A 19,659-nucleotide genomic window follows, 5' to 3' on the forward strand; every position below is an offset into this window, starting at 1 on the left:
TTTTTTTTATTTAAGGTCGTTAAGATGCTAAAAAAGTAAAACAAAATTTCAACGCTTGTCACCTCGAAAAAAAAACATATCTTACTTATATGGTACCAAATGGAGATACTTTATATATAAAAGTTGCAGCTCTATGAGGGATTAGGTTTTGTGTTTTTGCATTTGAGATCATTCAGATGCTAAAAAATAATATAAACTCAGGCTTGGATTGGGGCGGGCGCAGCGGAGCACGCCTCCTGTAACGTCCCATGATTCTATGTAATAGAAAAATCCTAACTTTTTAAAATTTTTGCTTGAATGTGTGTTGCATGTAAATATTAGGTCAAACTTCAATCAAATATTTTCCCTTCCCACCCAAAATTCAAAATTCGAGCTTCAAAACTTTTACAACGCACCACTTGTCGTGAAGTTGGCCAGGCCAAGTCATCAACATGACGAGGTGTTTGCAAATAAAATATTTTCCAAGAAAAGTTAAAACCTTGGTTGAATTCGAGCCGCACTGGAATTCAACATACAACCCGCACTAATGGTTTATTAATTCCTAAAACGTAAACATAACACTCTCCCATCCACTTCAAATTGAGTTTTCAAATAAATTGATGCACCATTTAGTATAAGATGCATGTGTGATTTGGATCTTCTTGTTTGGGCTAGGAGGTAGCCTTGATTCCCAGAATTCCCTAGAGAAACTAGGAAATATTTCTCCTTTGCCCCATGGCCAACAGGCCCTATCTAGCCCCTTGCTTCCCTAGAGCGGAGCATGCCCTTCTCGAGCCTGTTCGGCTGGCTGGTCAACCGACTTGTTCTGTTTTTTTTTCAGCCGGAGCAGTGTTTTCCTCTCACAACATTCCATCATGAACAGTGTTTTTTTTTGACATGAACAGTAAATAATCCAGTTCAACCGAACACTCTCCAGGAGTGGCCCAGACCAACTCCCTCCCTCCTCCTTCGGCTCGGGCCAGAGCAGGCCCAAGCCGCGCCTCAGCCCAGCCCAGCACCAGCACAAGCAGCAGCTAGTCCCTCTTCGCCTCACGAGTGCGTCACGCGCAGAGGAGCGAAGCCGCGCCGCTCTCCCTCGGACGGGGGCTTCCGTTTCTGGACCCTACCCGCCAGCGACGTCGTTCGCCTATCAACCGAAGCCCCCACTCACCTCTGGTTGCCTCTGTTTCTCTTTTCATCGCCTCTCCATCAATAGCGTCGTCGTTTTCCTCCCCACCTGCTCCCTCGCTGCTTTTCCGTCTCCTTACCGCTGCTTCCCGTTGACGCTGGACCCTAAACGAACCAACTAGCCCGCCTCGGTTGCCACCCGCGCCCACGGCAGCAGACCCCACCATGAGCTGGCGAGCACCGAACCTTGACCGCGCTACGGAGGCCCGATGCCCCTTCACGAAGTTTCCCGAAACTAGACGCCGGATGATCGCCACATACCGCTCGGTGCGGCGCCAAGGATCGTCGTCGTTCCATGGACGCTCCCCACCTGTGGAACCCTAGTCGCCTAGCTATAAAACCCCAGGCCAAGCCCCTAGCTTCGCCATCCTTCCCCAGCCCGCCACCACAAGGCCTCCTCTGATCCCTCGGCCTCGCCTTCTTCTCCCTCACGCCACCGAATGGAGATACTTTATATATAAAAGTTGCAGCTCTCGATGAGATCTGGTTTTGTGTTTTTGCATTTGAGATCATTAAGATGCTAAAAATAATATAAAGTTTCAGCATCGTATTAATTGCGTTCAAGCTTGTCGCCTTAAAAAATCTTATCTTTTTTTGTATAGTGTCAAATTGTAAGAATCCTTGCTAAGATTAGAAAGGGGGTGAATAGGCATATTTAAAACAAACTTGAACAAGTATTAAATTCCCACGTGGCACTGCCGCACGTTGCGGCACGGCGGGGTTGATATGCGGCACTGCCGCGGTACCTGAGAAGCTCGCCTTCACAATTCAAATTCTACCCAAGAAAATTTAGATCGAGTAAATTTCTGAGCTTCTTTTGACAGAGTTGAGCCTAGTTCACCACCTAAAGGTTCATCTATAACTTTATAGTTTGATTTTTTCATTTAAGGTCATTAAGATACTAAACAATAATATAAAGTTTCAGTAGTATATTAATTATGTACCGGAGCTTATCGCCTCATAAAAATCGTATCTGGTACATGCCGCACGTGCTTGTTCATTAGTTAAAAAGAAAAGCAATGTTTTTGAGGTATAAGAAAATATGACGAGAGAACAAGGTTACACTAAGCGCTAAAAGGAATATCTTAAGATCACAAAGTTCATTCAAATGCCAAACTGTGTAAAGGCAGACGCATACAGGACTGCTTCTTTTTCTTTTTCTTGGGCACCTTAAAATAGAATTTCGTTTTGCAGGATTTGGCCTAATTTGGATTTGGCCTGTTGTGATACATGTGCATGTGTAACTAGGTGCATGTTAATGAGATATTACCGACCGTTTAATCCTATTTTTGTTGCTAAAGGTGAGTTAGATCAACATATAAAATTTTTAACCTCAGCACTTGGAGGCACCTCAATAAAATTTTTGACGGACCGAAGTCTTGGAGGTCCATCCAGCTCCAAGAGCTTTATGGGTGCGTTTTCCTTTTATTTGTAAGATTTTTTTCTTTCGGTGAGGCTGCAAAGACCTTTCATTTTTTTTCTTTCTTTCAGTAAGGTTTCTCCTTGTATTTCTTCTTGTACGCGACTAATACGATGTTAAAACTTTATATTATTTTTTAGCATCTTAATGATTTCAAATGCAAAAACACAAAACCAAATCCCATCGAGAGCTGCAACTTTTATATATAAAGCATCTCTATTTGGTACCATATAAGGAAGATATGATTTTTTTCAAGCTGACGAGTGTTGAAATTTTGTTTAATTTTTTTAGTATCTTAACGATCTCAAATGAAAAAACTCAAAACTAGAAAGTTGTAGATCCCATCAATAGCTACAACTTTCATATAGAAAGAATCTCCATTTGACACCACATAAAAAATATATGATTTTTTCAAGATGACACGCGATTGTACACGATTAATATACTGCTGAAATATTATTTAATTTTTTTGAGCATCTTAACAACCTTAAATAAAAAAAATTAAAAACTATAAAGTTGTAGATCCCATCGAGAGCTACAACTTTCATATAGAAAGTATCTCCATTTGACACCATTTAAAAAAGATATGATTTTTTCAAGTTGACAAGCGATGGTACGTGATTAATATACTGTTAAAACTTTGTTTAATTGTTTTGAGCCTCTTAACGACCTCAAATAAAAAAACTCAAACTATAAAGTTATAGATTTTGTCGAGGGCTACAATTTTGATATAAATATCATCATCATCGGAGGTCGTATGAAAGAGAGATAATTTTTCTAAGTTGCATCTTGTCACGCTAGTCTGGTTGGCGTGGTGCTACTGTGCTGCCACGCCCACGGGAGTGACGCGGCAAGATTTTTCACGTGAAAATGGTTGTCCACCATGGCAGATCGTGCCGCACTGATGCATGTGACGTGGCGGCGTGTTTTGGCCACGCCTAAGCCTAAGCTAAACGGGTTAGACTTAAAAATAAAAAGGCAATGGTGTTAGATTTGGAATTTGTTTTTGAAAAAGGTTAAAAATAAGAGAAGAAGAAAAGAAAACAACGGGAGAAGGAATAGAGACGGAAACGGAAAAAAGACACGGACACAAATACTGATGATCAGGTCGGACGAAAATTTAGAAATGCCATAAATTTTGTCTTTATATTATATTATATTATATATTAGGTATAGATTTGAATTAGCATTCATATTCCTATTCAGTTTATTCAGGTACGGAGAGATTTATTTGTCCTAACTATCTTGGGTCATATATGTTCAGACGGAAGAAACTCTCGACTACCAGTAGTTAGGAGAAGATGGACAAAAAAATGAATGGACTAACAAAATGATCTGACATTTTGCCTCTTTATTATTAGTTATTATGTTCATGCACTGATTGCACATTTATTTAGATGTCTCGATAGGTCGTCTATTGCTTGCATACAGATACATCAGTTTTTATTTTATTTTATTTGCATTTTTTTGGCATTTCTTCCTCATGTATACTGCACATGGCGTGGGTTTTCAATTTTTTTGTCCACTGCAGATGAAACCATCTTGGACACTATAATCAGCAGTTAGCTAAAAAAAGTAAAATGTTTATGCTTCTTGGCCCAATATGCATGACTGTGGACTATCTTTTTTTACAATTCGCCAAAGAAAATGTTTGGCTCTTATAGGATTCAACCTCTTATTTGCTGTTCTATGTTTTTTACAACAAATTTGCCGTTCTATGTTAATCTGCAACTAAATTCGATGGTGTTTAGTTGAACTCAAGCTTGGACTGGGGCGGGTGCAGCGGAGCACGCCTCCCGTCTAGTATGCACTAGTAGAGAAACGACTTTTGATCCACTTTAAAATTTGGCTTTAGTCCCGGTATTTTTCGCGCCCGAGACTAGAGAAACCTTTAGTCCCGGTTGGTAGCTTCAATCGGGACTAAAGTTCCCCTGCAGCAAAAGCCTGCCGTAGTAGCCGTTGGGCAGGGTTTTGCTGCGGCAGGCTTTTGCTGCAGGGGACCTTTAGTTCTGGTTAGAGCTATCAACCGAGACTAAAGGTTAACTTTTACTTCCGGTTGGTCCCTCCAACCGGGAGTAAAAGTCTACTCCTGGCTGGAGGCTCTATCCGGAACTAGAAAGAAACCTTTAGTCCCAGTTGCTGTCTTCAACCGGGACTAAAAATCCCCTCCTATATACCCCTTCTTCCTCCTCGAGCCCGAGCCACTTCGAGCTCAGCGTTCTTGCTTTATCGCCGGACTCTCTTCTTCCTCATCGCCAGTAATCACAAGATTTCTTCGATTTCTCCATCGATTCTTCGGTTCTAAAGGTTACCAACTATATACTCTCATGTTTCATCAGTAGCATATCTCATTTTGTGGACTAGATATATGTGGATTTTTATGATGGATTTTTTTATTTGTAAGCCATTTAAGCTCAAAATCACTTTAAAGTTTGCATATTTGGATGAAGGAAGGTTAAAGTAGTTATTCAAAACTAGTATTCAGCTTTTATTTCTAGCATACATAGCACACTTCATGGTTTAGAGATATAGAGAATTTTAGAGTTTTTTAATTTTATTTGTTTATAAAATGAGAAATTTATATTATATTAAAAATTAGTATAGAGAGTAGATGGCAACTGCTTCTGGGTCCTCGGCCTCTCATCGAGTTCCAAAGCGACTGAGGCCGGACCTCCCTCTCATTGCATGCGGCAAGTGTGAGTAGAAGATTATGATGGAGTACCGGGTGAGGAAGGAGTGTCCCAATAAGGGCCGTATCTTCTACAAGTGTCCGGATCGCAATGTGAGTTATTTAATCGCATTTGATGATTATGGTTAATTTATACTTATTTTCATGATGATTGTGATTAAAGTTCTAATTTTTTTATTTTAATTTTAGTGGGATGGCACTGGATGTTTAGGCTGGTACTAGGAGGAAGAGTATGTTGAACACGTGCAAAACTCTCTTGCACAGGCTGCTACGGCGGCTGATGAGGCAATGATCCTACGGAAGAAGCCCATAGATGTTGAACGAACGCATGATCTATCTGTTTTATTTAGGATTGGTCGCGAAATCCTTATGCTGCTGAAGTGCATTTTAGCTTTAGTTTTTTTAGTAGTAGTTGGGATTGTCTACATTGTAGCGAGACTTTCATAAATTAATACCTTGTGTGGTGACATGCATGTCGTATAATTAACTAATTATGTTCTAGATTTTAATATGGTATGTATGTCATGTAATGCAGATGAGCTGGCATTAGATGTACAATGCCGATCGCCGCTCCCAAAAGTTCATTGAAGGTGTGCATTTTTTCTTACGTGTGGCCGAGGCAAACAAACGTGATGGTTTCATGTGTTGTCCATGTGCCATATGTAAGAATTTGAAGGATTATGCTAGCTCAAGGAGTCTTCATTCACACTTGTTGAAGTCGGGTTTCATGCCAAACTATATTTGTTGGACGAAGCATGGAGAAACTAGGGTTGTAATGGAAGAAGGTGAAGAAGAACAATGGGACGATGATGACATTATTGCTGAATATGGTTCCTTCAATGATACTATAATGGAGAAAGCTGAAGAAGAGGTAGGGGCAGAAGATGAGTCCGCTGATGATCTTGGTCAAGCCATTCGTGACACACAAAGAGAATGCGAAAGTGAAAAGGAGATGATCAAGTTCGAGCGCATGCTAGAGGATCACAAGAAATTGCTATGCCCAACTTGTGATGTGGGGCAGAAAAAGTTGGGTACCACACTGAAATTGCTGCAATGGAAGGCAAAGAATGGTGTATTTGACAAGGGATTTGGGGAGTTTCTAAAAATCCAAAAGAAGATGCTTTTTTAGGATAACGAATGGCCCGCCACTACGTACGAAGCAAAACAGGTAGTATGCACATTGGGATTAGAAATCCAGAAGATACATGCATGTCCTAATGACTGCATCCTCTACCGTGGCGAAGAGTACGAGATGTTAGATGCATGCCTGGTATGTCATGCATCGCGGTATAAGATCAGGCGAGATGACCCTAGTGATATTGAGGGCGAACGTCCCACGAAGAAAGTCCCTGCCAAGATTATGTGGTATGCTCTTATAATACCACGCTTGAAATGTCTATTTAGAAACAAAGACCATGCAAAGTTGTTGTGATGGCACAAAGAAGATCATAAGGTAGACAATATGTTGAGACACCCTGTTGATGGGTCCCAGTAGAGAGCAATTGATAGAGAATTCCCGGAGTTTGCAAATGACGCAAGAAACTTAAGGTTTACTTTAAGTACGGATGTTATGAATCCTTTTGGGGAGCAGAGCAGTAGTCGTAGCACTTGGCCTGTTACTCTATGTATCTACAACCTTCCTCCCTAGTTATGCATGAAGTGTAAGTTTATTATGATGCCAGTGCTCATCCAAGGCCCAAGGCAACCTAGCAACGACATCGATGTGTACCTAAGGCCACTAGTTGAAGAACTTCTACTTTTATGGAATAGACTAGGTTCATGTGTGTGGGATGAGCATAAACAGGAGCACTTTGACCTGCGAGCATTGTTGTTCATAACAATCAATGATTGGCCTGCTCTAAGTAATCTTTCAGGACAATCAAAAAAGAGATATAATGCATGCACACACTGTTTCGATGACATTAAAGGTATATTCTTGAAAAAATGTCGAAAGGTCATGTACCTTGGCCATCGTCGATTTCTTTCTACGAATTACCCCCTAAGAAAAAAGGCAAGCATTTTAAAGGTAAGGCAGACCACCAGACCAAGCCGGGCAACCGAACTAGTGAGGATGTACTCAATATGGTCAAGGATGTGAAAGTAGTATTTGGAAAGGTATGTGGCATCGAACCTGTTTCGAACGACGCCGACGGTCACGCACCCATGTGGAAGAAGAAGTCCATATTTTGGGAGTTACCCTATTGGCAAGTCCTAGATATCCTTAGCGCGATCGACGTGATGCACCTGACGAAGAATCTTTGTATGAACCTGCTAGGCTTCATGGGTGTGTATGGGAAGCCTAAGGACACACTTGAAGCATGATAGGACCTGCGGTGTTTGAAAGAACAAGACAACCTGCATCCAGAGAAGACAGATGATGGATGCCATTACTTAAGTTCTGCCAGCTACACTCTTAGCAAAGAAGAGAAGGAAAGCATGTTTGAATGCCTAGCAAGCATCGAGGTACCATCTGGATTCTCCTCGAATATAAAGGGTATAATAAATGTGCTAGAGATGACGTAGTTGCTTCCAGTTGCATTAAGAGGAATTCTACCTCCAAATGTACGTCTAGCCACCGTGAAGCTATGTGCATTCCTTAATGCAATTTCTCAGAAGGCAATCGATCCAATGGATCTAGCTAAACTATAGAATGATGTGGTTCAATGTCTTATCAGCTTTGAGTTGGTATTCCCTCCTTCCTTCTTTAATATCATGACACACCTCCTAGTTTACCTGGTCAAGGAGATTAGCATTCTCGGTCCTATGTTTCTGCACAACATGTTCCCCTTTGAGAGGTTCATGGGAGTTCTAAAGAAATATATTTACAACCATGCTCGGCTAGAAGGAAGTATCGCCAAGGGCTATGGAACAGAGGAGGTCATTGAGTTTTGTGTTGACTTTATTCCCGACCTTGACCCGATTGGTGTTTCTGAATCACGACACGAGGGAAGACTAAGTGGAAAGGGGACACTAGGGAAGAAACAATATATTGGTATGTAGGACAATTATTTTAATAAAGCACACTACACAGTCTGCAAAACTCCCCCTTGGTGGGTCCATATATCGAGACACATAAAGAGTTGCTCTGATCTGAGTTTTCAGGGAAGTCTGAAGCTTGGATTATGCGTCAGCACATGAAAACTTTTAGCGACTGGTTACGAAAAGAATGTTCGGGTGATGAGTGTGTTGATGAGCAACTGTATTTGTTGGCTAGGCAGCCATCGTGGCATATCCTCACATACAAAGGTTACGAGATAAATGGGAATACATTTTACACAGTAGCCCAAGATAAAATGAGCACCAACCAAAACAGTGTGTCCACATAGATACCACCGACCCTAATGGAAATAAGCAAACATATTATGGCCATATAGAGGAGATATGAGAACTAAACTATGCACCTACTTTTAAGGTACCTTTGTTCAAGTGTCAATGGGTAAAGGTGACTGGAGGCAGGGTAGCAGTCGACAACCAGTATGGAATGACAACCGTGTACCTCAACAATATTTGGTACAAAGACGAACCGTTCGTCCTTGCCAAGGATGTGAATCAGGTGTTCTATGTCAAGGACATGTCTACAAAACCGAAGAGAGGGAAAAACAACAACGACCCAATCAATGAGCCAAAGCGCTACATAGTTCTTTCAGGGAAAAGAAACATCGTCGGAATTGAAGACAAGTCAGACATATGAGAAGATTATGAAAAGGATGACCGAATTCCACCCTTTACAGTGAACAAAGACCCAAGCATCCAGCTAAATGATGAGGACACTCCATGATTACGGCGCGATCATAACCGAGCGATATACGTTAAGAAGAAGTTCACTACTGTGCCCGCTTGATATATATAGTCATGTTTAATAGTGTGTATTAGAGGTATTATGTAATAATTATGAATTCAGAGATGTTTATTAGGTGTTTCCTTTTTTTCTATATTCAGATTAAATTTGTGTTTGATGGTGGGATTTCCATGTCGCTTTTGGACAATGAGTGATGAAAAAATGAAAAGATTTACGTTAAAATGATGTGAAAACAAATTTTCCATCAAAAACAAAAGTTTTAATGATTTAAATTAAATACTATATTTTTGCATTAATGAAATAGTAATTATTAATGACATTATGTTTCAATATTTATAAGAAAAAACAAAAAACTTTCGGTCACACAATTTTCCGGTGTGCAATAAAAGCAAAAGTAAATCCATATTCTTTTAAAACAATTTTATGCCTTATATTTAATTTACTGTGCAATTAACAAGACTTTAACATTTTATAGAAAGAAATATATAAAAAAAACAAATGGAGCTTGAAACGAGCAGGAAGTGAAACTGCAGCCCAACTTTAGTCCCGGGTAGATCTACCACCCGGGACTAAAGGTGGGCTGTATTTTTTGTGGCCCGCCAAAATACACCTTTAGTCCCGGCTCATAATACCAGCCGGGACTAAAGGTAACCTTAAGTCCCGGCTGGTATTACCAGCTGGGAATAAAGGTCTTTTCGTCCCAGGTGTTTATAGGAGCCGGGACTAAAGGTCCCTCCCCTATATAAGGTGCCGGTTTTTTCTTTCTCCTCACCCTTCGTCTTCGTCGCCCATCGCCACTGTCGCCATCGCCGCCCTCGTCACCGTCGCTCGTGGCCACCTCATCATCCTTGACCTCGCCACCGCTGGACCTGGCGCCGATCTTCTCCTTCCCGACCTCCAACGCGCTCTTCGACTGCGCGTGGTCCGAGTCCCACGACTCCCTCTGCGCCGCCGCCTCCGGGGACGACTCCCTCTGCATGGTTCCAGATTAATAAGCAATTCTGATCGAGGCAGGGCTAGGCTTTTGTTTTGTCTGGGAGAAGCAAGCTAAAGGAAGGCGATCGGATCAGATCCCATCGGGAAACGGGAGCTTCAGCCCGAGGTACGCCCATGGCTTCCTTCATTTCTTGCGATCCTCATCGCCTGCCTGCTATTTGCTTTCCATCTTCTCCTTTCCTTTTTATTTCTCGTCTGTCTGATGCCCTCCTCCTCTTCTCTAGACTTAAGTTTTTTTATGGAGGAAGTGCAACTTTTCTAGCTTTTGGCGAAGTCTACAACAGTACATTAGTATGGATAATATCTCAAATTGTCAATTAATTTGTTTCCCAAGTTCATGTTTTCGTACTTATGGATGTTAATATTTTTTATCTAGAAATTTGATCATAGTTAGAGAAGTTTGACCTAGGTTAATTCTCAAATGAAATATAATTTAAGATGGAGAAAATATAAAAGTTCACTGGATACATACATAAGTCAAACGACACTATTTTATTTGGTTGCTATAGGCCATCAAAATGTAAATATTACTCCATAAATGTTGATGCTATTTTCTAGGAAATTGGCCTCGATTGGAACACCAACGTCGGCCACCCCAACGCCGTCCGCCCCGCGCGCCACCAACGCCGCCGGCCCCAACATACTGTGTATTGATATATATAAATTTGTTATATATATATATTAGAGAGTTATAAATTTGTATTTTTATATATATAAATTTGTTATACATCTATATTAGAGAGTTATAAATTTATATTGTTATATAGCTAAATTTGTTATACATATATATTAGAGTTATAAATTTATATTGTTATATATATAAATTTGTTATACATACATATTAGAGAGTTATAAATTTGTATTGTTATATATATATATTTGTTATACATATTAGAGAGTTTTAAATTTATATTGTTATATATATATATATAAATTTGTTATATATATCACTTGCCAATAAATATTTCTAGAAAATAAGAAATCAAAGTTATGCTTTGGAGACTTGAATTTCGAGTGTAGTTATTTAATTAATTTTAAGCACATGACTCGATCCATTTTATAGATATATGGTTTTTATTTTTCATAGATATATCTAGTGGTGTAAAAGCTAGATGGCTGCCCCGAGAGACAACATGGATGAAGAAATGATAGATATTATCAACACCGGCACTCAATTTGCCGATGGTGACCTGTAGGATGTAGATGACGGGAGTCAATACCTGACTCTTGAAAATAAGCAAGAAAATATTATGCAAGAAAATATTAGCGAGGGATATATATTTATATATATATATATTTGAATATTATATATATATATATATATTTTTGAATATCTATCATCTATTATGTGTACACATGATATTTATTTATTCTTTTTTTATACGTAGCCCTCTGGATCGACGACCACAATGGTGAAAAGCAAAAATATTCGAGGCCCAAAAAGCCATTGGAGGAGCGTTACATAATATCGGAATTCAATATCGAGACAGGCGAACCACTTGGTCCACATGCAAGGAAATTCATGCAACACTATGGGTACCTTGTAAGGGACAGACTTCCGATCAGTGCCCGTGAATGGAAGCAAAAGATCAACGAGCCTCATGTTAGTTTTGTCTCTGATCTTGATAAGAATTTAATTTGGGATGATATCCTTCAACATTTCACGTTGCAAGCAGATGATTATGATGATATCAACGATGATGAATTGAAGGAGCTAGTTCGAAAGTGGGCTATGAAGAAGATGGCCACACAATTGTAGACTTGGAAGAAATCCCTATACACGAAATACGTCAAGAAGAACCTAACGCCCAATTTCAATACTAGAGGCCCGCTCGCGAAGTTGAGGCCCTACTGGAATGATTTTGTACAATACAAGACATCAGAAGAGGGTGAGGAACAGGTGAGAAGGAACCAAGAGAATGCCCAATAGAAGGTATACCACCATGGCATAAGATCAGGTGGCTACGCGACTACCATTCCCAAGTGAAAAAAATGAAAGCGGAGATTCTTACCAAGGTTATCATACCAGAATCACTCAATTGGCCCAAACGCGTGAAGAATTGGTTTTTCGCTCATGGGGGAAGACTGGACCTAGAGACCGGGAAGCTGGTTCATGGCCCAAAACTTGAAAGAGCAACATAAAGATTTTCTTATGCTCTATAAGCTAAAGTTATTGGTGCTTTCAGGTCCAATAGAGAAAAGGATGAACTGACGCATGCCATCGGGACTGCTGAACATAGTGGCCAAACGAGAGGTTTAGGATGGAATATTTCTTGGGAGCATGGTTTCCCTAACGACAGAGATACCTACAGAAACCGACAGAGAAAGAAGGATGAGGAAGCAGCGCGGATCAGCAGGTTGGAGGAATATGTTCGTGAGTCATGGGAGGCGTTGCTTCAAGCACAGGAGCGTGAAAAAGACAAGCAAGCTAGAATGCAGGAGGAAATCATAAAGCAAGTGCAAATAGCAATGAGTGCCGAAAGGCAGGCATCAGATCTAGAAATTAACATTAATATTAGCCCCCTGATCAGTTGAAAAGCAGTTGCGCTTCCACGGAGTTACCAAATCAAGATAACGCAATGCTACGTTTCCCCGTGGATGACATCACTACACCGTTTACATCATGTGAGCTACATATTCCAAAAGGGAATGCCACAATCATGGTGGTTCTCAGTGTTTCTTCTCCTCTAGATCCTACCAAAACACTAAAAATCCATGGGACAATAATACCACCTAGATATGTTAGTGTCTCAATGGATAGAGTTAACAAAGGTTTTAGTGATCTGGCTCTTGACATTCCAGGAGATGATGGGGAGAAGACTCTAGGAGAAGCAGAGAAGACATTCATACTATGTCGCAAGCGCTACTTCATTATTCCTGGGGTCTTTAGTCCACCGCTGCTTTCTCAACTGCTAGACAATAGGTGCGGATAAAAGTGAACGAAACAATTTTTTCACTAATTTTCTATTGACATGCATGATTAATAATAACAATTTCTTATACCTAATTATTCTTTTTTGTACTCACACAGCAGGGACTTCGCCAACCTAAGTCCAATTATTCAATCTCCAGATCATCACAGTGCTCCGGGCAATGATTATGCAACGCCGCCACCGCTGCCACCTCCAAGGAGGTCTCCAACGCCTCCAAGGAGGTCTCCAACGGTTGCTCCGCCTCCCTTGATGACCAAGAAGCAGCCAGCTCCTAAGAGGTCCGCCCCACAAATGAAGTCGTTGGCCCACCAGCCGGTAAAGAAGAAAGCCTCCTCTAATCCAGTTATTCTCCAAAAACTGTCTTACGAGAAAAGTAAAAAGGAATTAAATGCTACAGTATAAAAAGATGTGAACAGTTTCTTCAAAAAAGTAAGAAAGCAACGAGAAGCAAGGGAGAACCCAGAGAAACCGTACTTCTACCCACCTCCAGATCTTTTAAGAAAAAAGGTGCACCAGAAAAAGCAGAAATCTCAAAAGACCCTGCCAAAATCAGACTACGACTGCTCTCTCACCAAGTCATTTGAGGCGGCGCAGAAAAAGACTAGAGTAGGGAAAGGTGTTGCGCAACTCGGACAACAATCGCAACAATCAGTCCCCCCTCTTGTCATTCGTAATGAATATGATTCAAACTTAGACTTACTGGACATCGATTTTGAGGACCTAGTTCGGTTTTATGAGGATACTGGTTTGGACCTTGCCCAAATGCTCACTGAAGGATCATCTACTCTGAAAGCGGATCCTTGGAAGAAATTTGAACATGGAAAGAGTCTATACAACCCTGAGGCCTTAGGTGAACTGGGTACGCAAATGTACCTGCTAAACAAATGATACATGGCGACGTGTGAACGGTGAGAGACCTTTGTTTCTGTCAAAGTTAGAAACCAACATTACTTCCGTGGCGATGACGTTATATATGTCGAGTTTTTAGAATTATAACAACTATACCACCTGGACTCTCTCGACAAAAGTCTCATTAGCTGCTATTGTCTGTAAGTGTGATTATTTTCTTCTATTAAAGTGTATATATATAAAGCTACATATATAGATATATATATAAATTATATATCCTCACACTATATTTTTATATATGCAGATATGAGATGACAGAACTCAGAAAGAGAAAGGATAATGATGTTGGTTTCGTTGATCCAAATGTCTTATTCAAACACCCTAATTCCCCGCCTGAATGGAAAGCTGAACTCGAGAAAAATCTCATGAGGTTCTTAGTGAACCAACAAAACAAGGACATACTCTTCCTCTACAACTTCAAGTGAGTGTTAAATAATTAATGTCGATCATATGGACATTTGTTCAATTATTTACTTACTAGCTAAGCTATCTCCCAATATATATATATATATATATATATATATATATATATATATATATATATATATATATATATATATATATATATATATATAAACTCTAGCTAATGTCGATCATATTTGTGTATAAAAACATATGCAACAATCACTGGATATTGATGGTCATCGATATGGCCAATAATCGGTTGAGCATCTTAGACTCATTGAGAAAAGAGCAAATAGAGTACCAAGACATGATAGATATTATCCAAGGGTAATTTGGTCTCTCTAGCAACTATATATACCCCGATCTTTTAACTGTAACAATTATTAAAGGCCAAATTAATTTTTTATTTTATTGGGCGCAGTGTTTGGAAAAGTTTCATTGAGGAACACCACATGAAACATTGCAAAGCGCCACTGGATGTAATCGCACACAAAGTAAGTACTAGCTACATATATTTATATATATATATATATAATTCAATTAACACCATGCATGCTTTCAATTCACCGGATCTTTTTTCTCGTAAAAGTGGGTTCTGAGGCAAGAACAGGGGACCACTACTACGGATAATATGTTTACGAGTTCATCATGGCGTACTAAAAAAGAACTCCTAAAAATATTCTCAAAGTACGTTATATAAATATATTCATATATTCACAATTTCTTTTATTGCTCATATATATAAGTAATCACGTGACCAACACACACACACACACACACACATATATATATATATATATATATATATATATATATATATATATATATATATATATATATATATATATATATATATATATATATATATTATATATATACTTTTCCTTTAACTTTTATTGAAGACTCTATGGTTGAAGGAAAAAGTCATACGACGTGACCAACTGAAAGCAATTCAAGAGACCATAGCAGGATTTCTTAATGACTAGGTCTTAAACCCTGCCGGTGAGTTCTACAGTGACATGAATGAAACAAAGAAGCCAAACCAGATGGAATAAATTTATTATTCCAAGGATATGATAGAATATACAATGCAAGCTTTATTTGTAATATATATATATATACATATTATATGTACATAAAATAACATACAATATATGTATATGCATGTAATGTATACGTTAGTTTTATACTTTAGTTTGTACAAAATGTTTGAACATTATAAGCGTGTAGAATACGTATATTATTAGCAGTATAGAATGCGTATTCGAAAACCAAAACGAATCATCAATTAAAAATAGAAACAAAAAAAGAAAAAAAAAAGAAAACCTTTAGTCCCGGGCCCCCTGATCAGTTGAAAAGCAGTTGCGCTTCCACGGAGTTACCAAATCAAGATAACGCAATGCTACGTTTCCCCGTGGATGACATCACTACACCGTTTACATCATGTGAGCTACATATTCCAAAAGGGAATGCCACAATCATGGTGGTTCTCAGTGTTTCTTCTCCTCTAGATCCTACCAAAACACTAAAAATCCATGGGACAATAATACCACCTAGATATGTTAGTGTCTCAATGGATAGAGTTAACAAAGGTTTTAGTGATCTGGCTCTTGACATTCCAGGAGATGATGGGGAGAAGACTCTAGGAGAAGCAGAGAAGACATTCATACTATGTCGCAAGCGCTACTTCATTATTCCTGGGGTCTTTAGTCCACCGCTGCTTTCTCAACTGCTAGACAATAGGTGCGGATAAAAGTGAACGAAACAATTTTTTCACTAATTTTCTATTGACATGCATGATTAATAATAACAATTTCTTATACCTAATTATTCTTTTTTGTACTCACACAGCAGGGACTTCGCCAACCTAAGTCCAATTATTCAATCTCCAGATCATCACAGTGCTCCGGGCAATGATTATGCAACGCCGCCACCGCTGCCACCTCCAAGGAGGTCTCCAACGCCTCCAAGGAGGTCTCCAACGGTTGCTCCGCCTCCCTTGATGACCAAGAAGCAGCCAGCTCCTAAGAGGTCCGCCCCACAAATGAAGTCGTTGGCCCACCAGCCGGTAAAGAAGAAAGCCTCCTCTAATCCAGTTATTCTCCAAAAACTGTCTTACGAGAAAAGTAAAAAGGAATTAAATGCTACAGTATAAAAAGATGTGAACAGTTTCTTCAAAAAAGTAAGAAAGCAACGAGAAGCAAGGGAGAACCCAGAGAAACCGTACTTCTACCCACCTCCAGATCTTTTAAGAAAAAAGGTGCACCAGAAAAAGCAGAAATCTCAAAAGACCCTGCCAAAATCAGACTACGACTGCTCTCTCACCAAGTCATTTGAGGCGGCGCAGAAAAAGACTAGAGTAGGGAAAGGTGTTGCGCAACTCGGACAACAATCGCAACAATCAGTCCCCCCTCTTGTCATTCGTAATGAATATGATTCAAACTTAGACTTACTGGACATCGATTTTGAGGACCTAGTTCGGTTTTATGAGGATACTGGTTTGGACCTTGCCCAAATGCTCACTGAAGGATCATCTACTCTGAAAGCGGATCCTTGGAAGAAATTTGAACATGGAAAGAGTCTATACAACCCTGAGGCCTTAGGTGAACTGGGTACGCAAATGTACCTGCTAAACAAATGATACATGGCGACGTGTGAACGGTGAGAGACCTTTGTTTCTGTCAAAGTTAGAAACCAACATTACTTCCGTGGCGATGACGTTATATATGTCGAGTTTTTAGAATTATAACAACTATACCACCTGGACTCTCTCGACAAAAGTCTCATTAGCTGCTATTGTCTGTAAGTGTGATTATTTTCTTCTATTAAAGTGTATATATATAAAGCTACATATATAGATATATATATAAATTATATATCCTCACACTATATTTTTATATATGCAGATATGAGATGACAGAACTCAGAAAGAGAAAGGATAATGATGTTGGTTTCGTTGATCCAAATGTCTTATTCAAACACCCTAATTCCCCGCCTGAATGGAAAGCTGAACTCGAGAAAAATCTCATGAGGTTCTTAGTGAACCAACAAAACAAGGACATACTCTTCCTCTACAACTTCAAGTGAGTGTTAAATAATTAATGTCGATCATATGGACATTTGTTCAATTATTTACTTACTAGCTAAGCTATCTCCCAATATATATATATATATATATATATATATATATATATATATATATATATATATATATATATATATATATATATATATATAAACTCTAGCTAATGTCGATCATATTTGTGTATAAAAACATATGCAACAATCACTGGATATTGATGGTCATCGATATGGCCAATAATCGGTTGAGCATCTTAGACTCATTGAGAAAAGAGCAAATAGAGTACCAAGACATGATAGATATTATCCAAGGGTAATTTGGTCTCTCTAGCAACTATATATACCCCGATCTTTTAACTGTAACAATTATTAAAGGCCAAATTAATTTTTTATTTTATTGGGCGCAGTGTTTGGAAAAGTTTCATTGAGGAACACCACATGAAACATTGCAAAGCGCCACTGGATGTAATCGCACACAAAGTAAGTACTAGCTACATATATTTATATATATATATATATAATTCAATTAACACCATGCATGCTTTCAATTCACCGGATCTTTTTTCTCGTAAAAGTGGGTTCTGAGGCAAGAACAGGGGACCACTACTACGGATAATATGTTTACGAGTTCATCATGGCGTACTAAAAAAGAACTCCTAAAAATATTCTCAAAGTACGTTATATAAATATATTCATATATTCACAATTTCTTTTATTGCTCATATATATAAGTAATCACGTGACCAACACACACACACACACACACACATATATATATATATATATATATATATATATATATATATATATATATATATATATATATATATATATATATATATATATATATATATTATATATATACTTTTCCTTTAACTTTTATTGAAGACTCTATGGTTGAAGGAAAAAGTCATACGACGTGACCAACTGAAAGCAATTCAAGAGACCATAGCAGGATTTCTTAATGACTAGGTCTTAAACCCTGCCGGTGAGTTCTACAGTGACATGAATGAAACAAAGAAGCCAAACCAGATGGAATAAATTTATTATTCCAAGGATATGATAGAATATACAATGCAAGCTTTATTTGTAATATATATATATATACATATTATATGTACATAAAATAACATACAATATATGTATATGCATGTAATGTATACGTTAGTTTTATACTTTAGTTTGTACAAAATGTTTGAACATTATAAGCGTGTAGAATACGTATATTATTAGCAGTATAGAATGCGTATTCGAAAACCAAAACGAATCATCAATTAAAAATAGAAACAAAAAAAGAAAAAAAAAAGAAAACCTTTAGTCCCGGGCGAGAAACCGGGACTAAAGGAGGGGCCCTTTAGTCTCGGATTCGTGCTCCCGGTTGGAAAACTGAGATTGAAGGGGTTTCCCAACCGGGAGTATAGCTTGTTTCTGTACTAGTGATGTAACCGCGGATAATTTGGAGGCCTCCCAGCGATTTGGCTCCTGTTCACCTATATCTCTTGATGACTCGTGCCGCTCCAGGAACCGGAGGCCAGCGCAAGCCACATGTCCTGCTGGGGCCACGTGCAAGCTCTTCTTCTCACGTTACAATCTCCGCCCTGTCTCAGGCCTCATCGATCAAAGTGAAAAAAAAGACACCGCACCGCCTCCCTACAGGCTTCAGCTTCCTTGCCTTTTCCTCTTCCCTGCCTGCGGCACGAGCAGATGCAGCGCACGACCCTACTGGTAGCTGCGCGTGCGGATTGGATCACTTCATCACCTGTTCCTCTCCCCCGGCCGCGGCGTGTGCGAAAGGAGAGGCTGGGACGGCCATGGCACTTGGGCGCGGGCATGCCCGGTGCAGCATCACCCGTTCCTCATCCTCATCTCTGCAGCTACCCATGGGGGTTCCCCAACGTCTACCTCTCTGCCGTTCTCGAGTACCTTGCCACCTGAGGTTCGTATTCGTTCCTCCAGCTTGATCTGCTTTTCAATATGGACCTGCCTTGATTTCAGAGTTTTTTATCGGGTACAACTTGGACGTACATAACTCACACACTCCACACTCACACCACACGCACACAACGCGTACGCATCCGTACACATGCAAAGAAAAGATTGGGAGGCGTAGCCTTCAGTCCACGGAAAACGTGTAGTACCACCTAACGTCTTACCTTTTATTTTAAAGCCTATATTTCTTTATTTGTAACTCATGCCATGAGTGCTTGCCTCCATATATATACTCTTGTAATACTCTGGTAGATATAACGAAATGCATGGC

Source organism: Miscanthus floridulus, chromosome 5 (assembly GCF_019320115.1).
Source record: "Miscanthus floridulus cultivar M001 chromosome 5, ASM1932011v1, whole genome shotgun sequence".
NCBI lineage: Eukaryota > Viridiplantae > Streptophyta > Magnoliopsida > Poales > Poaceae > Miscanthus > Miscanthus floridulus.